The sequence below is a fragment of the Malaclemys terrapin genome, chromosome 3, assembly GCF_027887155.1.
Source record: "Malaclemys terrapin pileata isolate rMalTer1 chromosome 3, rMalTer1.hap1, whole genome shotgun sequence".
NCBI lineage: Eukaryota > Metazoa > Chordata > Testudines > Emydidae > Malaclemys > Malaclemys terrapin.
Genome location: NC_071507.1, coordinates 147,241,321 through 147,254,141, shown reverse-complemented (window position 1 = coordinate 147,254,141; position 12,821 = coordinate 147,241,321).

Genomic DNA, 12,821 nt, shown 5'->3' with positions numbered 1-12,821 from the left:
TCTTAGTTTTACTACAAACCTTCTCAGTGTTGTGTGTGGAGTATCTAACCCCAACTGGCTAACAAGCTGTTGTGTGTACTGACTCTTTGGAGACAGTGAACTTGGTGTTACTGCTGTGAGTGTCCAGTAAGAGGGGCTGGTTGCTGCAGGGGGGATGGTTTTGGTGAGACTTGGGACTGGAAGGGTTGTTGGGGTCACCCTGCAAGCAGTAACTGGGCTGAAGGAAGCCAGGGTGAGATCATTATGCTGTGCGCATGCTGCTGGTGTCAGACAAAGCTGCAAAGCACAGAGGCATCCAGGGCTACTGGCAGGCATTGACAGAACCCCTTACTGGTCTGGGTGAACCCCAAAGCATCACAGCCCCCCATCTGGGGTCAGACAAAAGCCTGCCTGGCCTCTCTAGTAAATCAGAGCAGCTCCAGGGCTACTCTAACTTCTGCTCCACTTCCCATGGCCCCACATGTCAGAGAATAATCATAGTATAGTGCACTTTAGCTATGCCCATGATTCTCCTCCCATGCTAGGGGTGGGGAGCAGAACCCTTACACCAGCTCTACATTGGTGTGTGAGGCCCATTGCACAGTAACAATTCCCATGATACCATTTTCACCTCACTTGGGGTCCCTCTGTGCTGTCAGAGTGGCATAAAATGGCCTCAGCATAACTGAAAATGAGACCCAACATCTCATCTGATAAAATCTTATGTGAGCTCCTCTCCTTGATGCACGAATGCCAAGTGGTGATACATACTGCAGGAAATGGTGTCACAGAGGAGGAATCTGTTGTGAATGCTCCTTCCCAACAAGTATTGAAGAACATCCTGCTTGTGGATATGATATAGAGTAAGGAAAACTACTTCTGGAGTGGTGCTGGGGAAAGGCTAGCATTGTTGGATGGGTGAAGAAAGAATATTTTTGTGCAATAAACATGGGTGTCTAGAATGGAAAAAGATGAGATTTTAAAAGGAGTCCAACCAAACCTGTTTTCAATTAAAACGTCCCTGAGCCAATTGCTGTAATGGCTAGGGAAAGCAGTCTCTTCTGTTATGCAACACCACACATGTCGGATCAGTTTCTAATTAATTTCAATTAGAAGGTGATGAAGTTCCTTGGCTTATTACCCTGTCATTTGCACTGCATTTTCCAATTGCATTCAGACATTAAATATTCTCACAGAAGGTAACTGCTCATACGGGAATTTGCTCGTGCAAGATGCACAATATATTTTGACCGACATCGGACTCAGCACACCAGCAGCCTAACCGTTGTCAATTTTTCTGTAGGCATAGATTCATAGATTCTAGGGCTGGAAGGGACCTCGAGAGGTCATCGAGTCCAGTCCCCTGCCCTCATGGCAGGACCAAATACTGTCTAGACCATCCCTGATAGACATTTATCTAACCTACTCTGAAATATCTCCAGAGATGGAGATTCCACAACCTCCCTAGGCAGTTTATTCCAGTGTTTAACCACCCTGACAGTTAGGAACTTTTTCCTAATGTCCAACCTAAACCTCCCTTGCTGCAGTTTAAGCCCATTGTGTCTTGTTCTATCCTTAGGGACTAAGGTGAACAAGTTTTCTCCCTCCTCCTCCTTATGACACCCTTTTAGATACCTGAAAACTGCTATCATGTCCCCTCTCATCTTCTCTTTTCCAAACTAAACAAACCCAGTTCTTTCAGCCTTCCTTCATAGGTCATGTTCTCTAGACCTTTAATCATTCTTGTTGCTCTTCTCTGGACCTTCTCCAATTTCTCCACATCTTTCTTGAAATGCGGTACCCAGAACTGGACATAATATTCCAGTTGAGGCCTAACCAGCGCAGAGTAGAGCAGAAGAATGACTTCTCGTGTCTTGCTCACAACCAGGGCTGGCTCTAGGTTTTTTGCCGCCCCAAGCAAAAAAATTTTTGGCTGCTCCCCTCTGTCCTGAGCTCCCCCCCCCACCAGTGCCCCCTCCACCCACACCCCCTGCCGCCCCAGCACTGGGCTCCCCCCCAAACATGGGATCCGCTACCAGCACACGGCGGCCAAACCCTGGCTCAGCTGCGAGTCTGTCCCCATGCAGGTGGAGCTGCTGGGCGGCGTGGAGCAGGAGTACTTCCAGGTGGCATGGCTGTGGGGCGGAGCGAAGAACACGGCCCCCTCCCTGGGCTTTGCGGCGCTGCTGGTGGCCGAGGTGGATCAGTTCATGCTCATCGCCCTCACCCCCGACATGCTGGTGGCCGAGGACCTGGAGAGCCCCCCGGACCTGCTGCTCTTCAGCCTCACAGTGCCCTGGCCCAGGCCTGGCGAGCGGGAAGGCGAGGATCTCCGGCTGCGGGGCTACCTGCTCAGCATGACGAGCACAGCTGGCTGCTCACCTCCTCACACACTCTGGGAGCCCCTCTCACCACCACCACACCCCGGGCTCGGCTCCAGGGGACCCCGCTTCCCTCCCTCCCGTATCAGATGCTGTTGAGCCCTCACCTTCTCTCAGTTTCTGGAGGATCCTCTCTCCATCCAGTAACAAGGATGTGGTCTCACTCTTTTAGACCTTTCTGCACAGATTAACATGCCCAGTGGTCCTTAAACAAAAGGAATGAAACATACCCAGGATTCAGTGCAGAAATGTGTGCTCACATTTTTTGTACACTATCAGGATCACATAGAATCATAGAAGATTAGGGTTGGAAGAGACCTCAGGAGGTCATCTAGCCCAACCCCCTGCTCAAAGCAGGACCAACCCCAACTAAATCATCCCAGCCAGGGCTTTGTTAAATTGGGCCTTAAAAACCGCTAAGGATGGAGATTCCACCACCTCCCTAGGTAACACATTCCAGTGCCTCACCACCCTCCTAGTGAAATAGTTTTTCCTAATATCCAACCTAGACCTCCCCCACTGCAACTTGAGACCATTGCTCCTTGTTCTGTCATCTGCCACCACTGAGAACAGCCTAGCTGCATCCTCTTTGGAATCCCCCTTCAGGTGGTTGAAGGCAGCTATCAAATCCCTCCTCACTCTTCTCTTCTACAGATTAAACAAGCCCAGTTCCCTCAGCCTCTCCTCATAAGTCATGTGCCCCAGACCCCTAATCATTTTTGTTGCCCTCCGCTGGACTCTCTCCAATTTGTCCACATCCTTTCTGTAGTGGGGGGCCCAAAACTGGATGCAATACTCCAGATGTGGCCTCACCAGTGCTGAACAGAGGGGAATAATCACTTCCCTCGATCTGCTGGCAATGCTCCTACTAATGCAGCCCAATACGCCATTAGCTTTCTTGGCAACAAGGGCACACTGTTGACTCATATCCAGCTTCTCGCCCACTGTAATCCCCAGTTCCTTTTGTGCAGAACTGCCACTTAGCCAGTCGGTCCCCAGTCTGTAGCAGCGCATGGGACTCTTCAGTCCTAAGGCAGGACTCTGCACTTGTCCTTGCTGAAGCTCATCAGATTTCTTTTGGCCCAATCCTCCAATTTGTCTAGGTCACTCTGGACCCTATCCTTACCTTCCAGTATATCTACCTCTCTCCACAGCTTAGTGTCATCCGCGAACTTGCTGAAGGAGCTATTCATCCCATCATCCAGATCATTAATGAAGATGTTGAACAAAACTGGCCCTAGGACCAACTCCTGGGGCACTCTGCTTGATACTGGCTGCCAACTAGACATCGAGCTGTTGATCACTACCCATTGAGCCCGACGATCTAGCTAGCTTTCTATCCACCTTAAAGTCCATTCATCCAATCCACACTTCTTTAACTTGCTGGCAAGAATACTGTGGGAGACCGTAGCTAAAGCTTTTGATACACATAATTCATCAGGCTGTTCTGTCCTCAGTGTATTGCAGGCTCTCTGCTGTAGTTCAGCAGCCACACGCCTTTACTGGCACAAAACCTCTTTTGATTTGTAGCTTGAGTTATGGATGACTCTCAAGTCAGTGGGGACCCTGAAGGAATACTGGCTGGTTAGAAAACTGCATCTACAGCCATTTCTTTTCAAATGAGTACTTTGGTACGGCTGGAGGTGGGATACCTCTCATTAGGATACGTTTAGCAGTCCCTCTTTTGGACACACTTGATGTGTTTGAGCACAACCTCGGTATATCCATCTGAAACAGACTCTGCTCATAGTTGGGAATTGAGGATCACTGGTAGTTGAGGTAGAATCAGAATTTGGTTTTCTGAAGTGCCTTTTGTCAGTGAATTAGCTACCAAGAGATCATTTTGGCAGGCAGCAGCCCATGTGTGTTCAGTAATGGTTCTCAGGAAGAAATTAAAATTGGTTGCACATGAGCAATAGTAGTGGACAGGAAATTGGGACTATCCCTTGATCTGTCCAGAGGACCATGGCATCTTCTCCCTAGTTAACAATCATTGGGTGGGCTTTAATCTCAATTAGTAGCTGTGGCTACTGTGTGCCCTTAGCAAAGGATCTACACTCCAACTGGAAGAGAAATACCAAGGATTAAAAATAAATTGTCTCACCCACTGCCAGGTACAGGAGCAAAATCCAGTGGTGGAGGTAGGAGTAATAATACTTCTCTCTCTCGAATGCAACACTGAGTTTGTTTATACCCTGCACCCAGAGCCAATTCACACCTCTCTCAGGTAATTAACATTTTGGCCAGGACCCAGTCACATCCACCTCCCAAGCTCGAGAGTCGAGCTTGGACTAAGAGAAGTAGTGGGAATTTGTCCCATCTGCAAATCAGTTCATTTTATTTTCGCGTGGAGTAGATCTGAAGGATTTTTAAAGTAATTAATAGGAAAAACCTTGGATTAGAAATCTCAGGGGAAGTTAGTTCGTGAATGAGAGGAATTCCAGGAGAGTTCCTATATATGCACACATTTTTACTCATAGGTCCTGTTAGTTAGCAGCTATAAGTTTGATGACAAATTTCATTTTTAAATTGTCATAAAAATTTAAGGACGATCCCATCAATTTGTCAGGTACTTAGAACTGTGACCACATTTTCATGTATGTTTTGAGCACACTGGCAGTCATCAATAGTAAATAATTGAGACAGCACAAACCAGAACACTGGGTCCTAGCCCACTGAACTTTGAGGACCTCAGATCCAGATCTGTATTTGAACTCAGTAGCTCAGTCCAATCTTTAGTAATGATTCTAACAAATCATTTTACTTGTGTGTGTCTTAGCAGCTACAGAGGCTTGAGCAAGGCCACATACAAACTGGGAGGATACAAGGCCACATACAAACTGGGGGAAGGGATAGCTCAGTGGTTTGAGCATTGGCCTGCTAAACCCAGGGTTGTGAGTTCAATCCTTGCGAGGGCCACTTAGGGATCTGGGGCAAAATCTGTACTTAGTCCTGCTAGTAAAGGCAAGGGGCTGGACTTAATGACCTTTCAAGGTCCCTTCCAGCTCTAGGAGAGAGGATATCTCCATTAATTAAGTACTGAAATAATAGGGGAGGTTAGGGTTGAGGTGTATTTGAGAGTTATAGATGTCCTAGAAATAGATTGTAGGGAAGTGCATTGAAAGAGCTGTGTAAGGAATATCATGAGTGAGGTGCATTACTTGGCTGTGTTAGCACTCAAGTCTAGAGTAGCAGGGTGATTCAGATTAGGACTGAGGTTCATTGGAAGATTTCCAAAGTGATGAAGAAGAATCTGAAAAGAGAAAAGGATGGGATATTGGAAATATACCAAGTAAATGGTGAACCTTTTAAAGGTACAGACAAATTCAACTGGAGTTTATCTCCTAACATAAATACTTACATATACTAGAAGCAAAATGTGGCAACATAAATGTGTTGGAAAGAACTTCAGTCCTCAGGAAAGTGTAAAGAATACTACCCAGCACAGGCCTAACTACATCAGCTAAACTCTGCCACAGCAACTGGAGAGAGTGGCAGTACAGAGAACTAACTTATTTCTATGTTTGATAATAGGAAGGCTGGTGGTTTGGTGAATTAGGAGGAGGAGGACTTTCCCTGAGTACAGTGCAAGGAGGAAAAAGGCACCAGACACAGTAGCGGGTGAACAAGATAAATTGGCCATCACAGGTGGAGTAGAGGGCTGAGACAAGAGAAGATCACTTTCATTAATAATATTAGACATAAGCCCCATTATAAGCAGTCAGGGCTCTGCACTAACTGTTAACATTTAATAATTGTAATAAACAATGACAATAAAAATATCAAGACAAAATATTAAAATAAGCAGAAACCGAGTTGGATTAATCAGGGGCACTGATAACATTAGGTGCTCACTCAATGTACTCCCTGTGCCGTGTCTGATGCTGAATCAACTAAATCTTACCTTTAAAGGCTGAAATGTGTTTGAATGGTTGCAGGGCAGGGATTTTGTATTTCGGGTAGGGAAAGTCAGCTTTAAAAATAAAATTATGAATATTCTCGAGTTTGCAGTGGCCGCAGTGACAGGAAAACAGTTTCAAAGCATTGAACCTGAGTGGATCACAGCCCACTGCTGGTTAATGCCAGCATTTCAAAAGAAAGACATCAGGAGTCTTAGGCAACAATCACAGGACTGACTGTCATTTACAGTTCTGTGTATTAGCAACACATACCAGTGGCTGACAAAATATGTAGCAAGCACAGGGAACAGACTGTCCCTTAGAGCCTGTAACATATTGGAATGGAGCTGCCTGGGGACTGCAGCAGGTGAAGTGTCACTATATTTTATACAAATCTTCCAGCAGGAGAAGGGACCAGAGCATGACTGCATCTAGTAAAGTTTGCTCCTCATCCTTCTGAAGACCTTTCTCTCTCTCTCATCAGCAATGAGGTGATAATCCTGGGCTACGCCTCTACTCAGCGCTATCCTTGCCTACAGCCCTCCCTCTTCTCCTTTGTGCTGTGGCTATAAGTCCTGTTCCTCGGATTTCCTCTCCTTTGCGCTGGGTCCCCTACCTGTAGCTCAGGAATATAACATTTCTGCTATTAACATAGAGCCAGTCTGGGGACTAGAAGCAAGTTTAATTCACATCTGACCCTTGGCATCTCCTTTGCTGGGCTTGGTTCTCTCCAGTAGGCATGGGTTCCCACTGCTCTCCTGAAGAAGCACCGCAGGCAATGAACCTGTCAGGTAAGCATTCAATATCGGTACGGTGTCAGTGGCCAAAGTGTGCCCTGTTCCAGATCCCACTCCCGCCAGCCCTGTCCCTTCTCCCCTGAGAAAGTGCTAAGAGCCTCTGAGCAACGTGTTTTACCAAGTGGATTTAAAACAGACTGAATGACCACATTTTAGCTTGGAGGCCCTAATTGTCCATAATTGAACTGATTTTCTTCTATCTTGGCTTGTCTTCAGCTGGAATTTCCTTAATTCTGAGGTGTCTTTATAAAAAGAATTATATTCATTTAGTTTCTTCCACTCGAGAATCTCCAAGTGCTTAACAAATATTAACAAGGTAACCGACACTTCTGTGCAGTAGGTCAGGATTATCACCACTTTAACAGATGGAGAAAGTGGGGTACAGAGACATTTGTCCAAGATCACACAGCAGGTCAGCATCGGAACTAAGACTGGAACTCATGTCTCCTAATCCTATGCCGAATGCCCTATAGCACAGCTCTACATCTCTTCTGGATACGTTGTCGGAACAGTTTGTCGGAACAGCCACAGCTCCCCGTGAGGTCTCTTGGAGCTAGAAATGCTCAGCATGAGTGAAGAAATCAGGCTCTGTATGTTATTTTTTCTATCTGATAAAGGAGGATAATAATATTTGCCCACTCCTCTGGAGTACTCACCCCACAGATCTTTTGTTAAATCAAAATAAGGTGTTCAGTTTACAAACAGGCCAGTCTCAAGCTCGTGATCATCTAGAAGTTAAGAATCACATTACTGCTAACCTCAAGTATTCCAAAATCACGAGGCAGGACCCACAAAAAAATCACAAGATTGCTTTAAAAAACATGAGAATTCAAAAATATATATTTGGGGGGGGGGTTTATTTGCCACCTGGGTTTTGAGCTTTTAGAGATTTTACATTTTCAAGCTTTTCTCCACTTCCATGATTACTAAAAACTTACTTTTTAAAATTAAAGAAGGGAGTTTTACGTAATCCCATGACTGGAGGAGCTGAAGCTTTAAGACAAACGACAAATATTGTGAGACTTGGCAACACTGAGATTGTCTCAAATTTGCAGCTTCCTGAGGTTCAGGGTTTTTCATACAAATGAAAAACATTCATACCTTAAAATACTATTAAACCAATTTTCTTCAAACTTGGCTTTTTTAACTGAGACTTTAAAATCAAGCCAAGTTAACAGTCTGTATGCAAGGTTCTAGAAGAAATGCCATTTTGTATCTTAATATATTGCATTAGTGGGAATGTAAGCTTTGTGGGACAGATCTAAAGCGAACATCCAGGCCATACACCAGTGTGAGAAAAGCCTGTGCTGTACTCATGGAATCAAAATCTATTGTTACCCCCATGCCAAAAGTTTAGATCTATTTAGATAAATTTGAGAGTGGTGAAAACCTCCCTCAGCAGACATGAGGAAGCAAGGGCGGGGCAGGGGATAGCTGATGGTTTGGTTTGGTGGGAGTCAGTGTTCTCCCACCTTCCCAGTTGGCCTCTTCCTCTTCTAGCTGTGGTTTCTCCCTCCCAAGGCTTCCTCTTGGTTGCTTCATGCTGCATCCCTTTCCCCTAGCCCTCAACTAGGCTGTGCCCATCTCTACCTTCCTTCCCCACCTGTCCCATATCCCCTTTGCCTGTCCCTTCTCATCCTGTCCTAACTCTGTGTGGTATGGATTTTTCAAAACAAAATAACAGAACATGCGATTTTAATTACAAACAAACGGTTCTACTAGGTGGGGGGTGGGGCGCAGATGTGCTGAACTATCCCTGCATGGAGTATTGGATCTAGCAAGACAACGTTACAGTCAGTAAAATAGGTGTTTAAAATATAAATCCAGATTATCAGGGATTTATCTATGCAGATGCATATAGGAAAATGCACGAGCAACCATGATGAATGTGAAGTAAGTGACAGACATCTAACTGGACTTTTTCTTGGGCATTATTTTATCAGCTGTCAGTGGCAATAACTGTATGGACAAATTAGGTTAATAAACGGGCACACAATTTTGTGCACTCTTCTGAAAACCTGGTCCCTATTTCTTACAGCCAGAGTACTGTGCATAGCTACAGCAATATAATAGGTACATCACCACATGAAAAGAATAACATTTAAAAAATGAAAAAATAATTAGATTAAGGGATTCAAAAAGAGGCTCTACTCACTTTTGAAAACAAGATCGTTTTGCCCATTCTCCTGCCAAAACTGCTCTTTTAGAAAGGCAAAGTGATGTTAAATGCTCTTAATCTTGGTGTGCAGGGGAACAAGAGGTTGGGATAGTTCAGATTCAAAGTGTTGGGTGCTTATTAATCTTGCAGGCAGGACTAGACCTCTCACAAGATTTCCACTGGGCCTGTCCAGCACTTGGAAATACAGCAGCATGTAGAAGTGAAAAGAAAAATTTAAAGTTTTCAGATCTCAGAGACGGTTGAATTCAGGCTCAGTGTGAATTTTGAACAAGGGCTCAGGATAAGGGAAGCTTTTTAATGCATCCTAACGATTTTGCTCATATCTAATTTGGAGGCAAACCCAAGGCCACTGGGGGAAATACTATTGCCTAGCGAGGTTGCCTAGGAAGGTTGTGGAATCTCCATCACTGGAGATTTTTAAGAGCAGGTTAAACAAACACCTGTGAGGGATGGTCTAGATAATACTTACTTCTGCTGTGAGTGCAGGGGACTGGACTAGATGACCTCGCGAGGTCCCTTCCAGACCTATGATTCTATTTGGGCCCAGACAGAGAGGAGAAAGTCCATGCAGAAGGACTCTGCACAAGCTCCATGGCAGCCGTCTGTGCATGGGGGAGTAGTGTGATCAGCAGTGGTGCAACACTTAAAAAAAAAAAAAAAAAAAAAAAAGGGGGGGGGGAGTTGAGGGGAGAGAGAAGGCAGGGGAACAGATCCCCTTATTCCCCTCCCACCTCATAGTTGTATCCATAGTGCATAGGTTGGGGAAGTGATAGGGGTTGTCCCGTGTGTCTGTGCACTGTATGGAGTCACTAGCCCTCCAGGTAGGGGGGAAGAACCCACAATTCCCCTATATTTTGTAGTGGAAATGAGGGCCCAGGTGCACAACATTTCTACAGGTTGAAGTTGAGCCTTCTAATTCTGTTGAACTCTTTTATCTGAGTGCACAGCCCAGCGATGTGGCCTGTCCACTTTTTCCGAGGGTTTGGCCCTTGGAGCATGTGATGGGAAAGAATGTCATTGCAACTAATCCCCAAAAGATCATATACAGCAGGAGTGGCCAACCTGAGCCTGTGGCAGAGCCCGGGATTGAGCAGTGAGCACCCACCGGCACATTGGAAAGTTGGTGCCTGTAGCTCCAGCCCGAGTCGGTGCTTCTGAAAAGCCGCATGTGGCTCCAGAGCCACAGGTTGGCCACCCTGATATACATGGTAAGAGGTATGGGAAGTACCTGCATACAATATAGAATGCACGTTAGCCCAAAGCACTATAGCTTTTTGACACAACATAAAATAAACACATTTAAAATAGCAAGATGTGGATAATAAACCTTACAGCACGATCAAATGGTTAAAGAGTTTTCAAGGAAATCAATGGTGCCCTCTAAAGGAAACTAGTATGTTATACAGGACACTTGACAGCTATTGTTCTTACTGTCAAGATACTGTACAGCCCATAAACTAATACTGAAAAAGAGACTCCATTATGGAAAATTATTCCAGATTGTTCTGTTTAAAATTAGCATCCTCAAAAGAACCTGATCTATGAAAACTCATTTAAATAATTAGTTAGTGTGTAAAATATAGACTATTTGCTCTTCATCTAAATTTGAGAAAAAATATCTGAGCTCTACATAGGCTTTGTCAAAAGATTATTGGTTAGGTAATAAGATATTCCTACCCCAAGCTATACAGCATTTTTGTCATGAAAGATCATTTAAATACTCAATTATGATATAGAAAAATTGCAATATTATCAACCTAAAGGACTACATGCATGAAGCATTGTTAGGCCCTTACTTTGTATGTCATCTTTCATAAAACTGTGTCCCAGAGTTAGATAATACATAACTTGTATGAGGTATAAATAGATTGGCGTATCATAATATACCAGCCTCAAAAAGAATAATGGATGAATGAATACATACTAATCTAATCATTTATTTATAACTATTTTGTCTCTTTTGTCTCAAAAGGAACAGTTCTGACATAACAAAAGGCTGCACTTACTTTACAATGCATTAATAGACTTCAGCATATTTTCTTTTGAGAAATGTCACTTAAGATATCATAGACCCCAACCACACAGTTTGTTTTTAAGCAGAACTCCCCATTAACTTCAGTTGGAGTTCTGCTTGAAAAATTGATAGACTGATCTACCCTTACATTAATGAGTTTTAAAAGTACTCCTATATTGTATACTTAAGGGCCTGTTCCCTAGAGGTGTGAGCTGTCATTGATTCCATTCGCCAAATTGCAGGCACTGGGCCAAATCCTTGAAATACACTGTTGACCACAAAAGTAGGTGCACATTTACCCCACCAAAGCAGCACTAATGAGCATATATATTCGTTTTAGAAGGAGTCTTACAAATAGCTCTGCTACTCATACAGATTATTCTTCTCCTAATCTAATAGGAGCTGTGGCAGGTGCTGCTCAGGCCAATTATTTTGGTATAGAGGGCCTGATCCAATCCCCAATGGGGAGTCTTACCACTGACTTAGACGGGGCTTGCATCAGGTCTGGATTTTGATGCTAATTTATGTACTGATATTTGGAAATATGGATTTCTGAAGGAAACAGAAGAGTTAAAAAGAAAGCAAAAAGAACTTGAACACTTACAAAAGTTTATAAAATTTAATACACTTTAACTAAAAGGTGTATTTTTAATGTTGTTTTAGTAATCTGTGCCCTTTTGATATTCCCCTGACTGCCGGTATAGTGTCATCAAGATGACATGTTTTATCAGCTGAAGTGGCATATTGCTCAAAGCAATGTTAGATCCTATGCCATTGTAACTAGTTGTGGCTTATCAATCTGAACAAATTAAGAGAGACATGGCTTTTAGAAAACAATGGTTAGAAATAGTAAGGCATTCTTAGGGAGATATACCATATCAATTTTAATATGAAATCTCTACCTGCAAAAAATTGGGATGAAATATGTGGGATGTATTTTATAATTACAGTACTTATTTTCTGCTAAAGAGTCTGGTTTGCTTTAAGTACTGATAAATGCATACTTTTTTCATGCATGCTTTTTCTTATGAAGCTTCTCTCCTCTAGAGGCAATACTGCAAATTGCAGTGTATTATGGGATTTAAGATTGGTTGAATGAATTCCCCACTGGGATGTCGGATATATTTTCACAGGAAAGCATGTTGTCCAGTGGATGGAATTCTGGACTACGAATCAGGAGGGTTCTATTCCCACATCTCTCACTATGAGGAAAGTCACTGCACCGCTCTGTGCTTCAAAATAGCTTTCGGTGAAACAGGGAAATCATTTACCATGCACTTGGAGATGAAACAGGCTCTATAAAACCTAAGTATTATTATTTATTTAAAGTTGTGGTGACCTTTGGGACAGATTATTTAGGTATGGAAAATATGTCTCCAGCATACAATCATTAAAGCAGCAAAATTAGAAGCCACCAAAGTGACAATTGTCAGTCAAATAAAAACTCCTCCACAAGGGCCTAAACCTGAAGTCCTGGAAGTTAGACCCATCCCTACTCAGCCAATTTAGTCTCAGTCATGCACTCATTTAAGTCATTTGAGAGTTTGGATCCTGGGGGTTGTTATCTGGTGA